Genomic DNA, 368 nt, shown 5'->3' on the forward strand with positions numbered 1-368 from the left:
CTTCCTCCCTCAGAGGGACCTCACCTCCTGGACTCTCCTCAGTGTTCAGCCTCTGTGGCTGACTCGGGCCCCTGCTCTCCAAGGAGAGGAGCAAGCGGTTAGTGCCCTAGGCCACTCTCCTTAGCACCTGAGGGTCCTTCCCTGGTAATAAACCTAATGCTGGTTGGTTTTCTCCAAAGTGCCTGTGACTGCATTATGCAGACTTCTGTCATCAAAAATAAGGCTCCTATACGGGCCTTCCCTGCCAAATCCTGCTAATGTGAAGCTGATTTATCTGTTTTTCTTCCTGTCCTCATATCTTTGGTTCCATCTCTTGGTGCCAGCCCATTTCCTTCAAATTAAGTATATCTGTTTCTAAAACGCTTTCT

Source organism: Propithecus coquereli, unplaced genomic scaffold (assembly GCF_000956105.1).
Source record: "Propithecus coquereli isolate 6110/MARCELLA unplaced genomic scaffold, Pcoq_1.0 Scaffold1582, whole genome shotgun sequence".
NCBI lineage: Eukaryota > Metazoa > Chordata > Mammalia > Primates > Indriidae > Propithecus > Propithecus coquereli.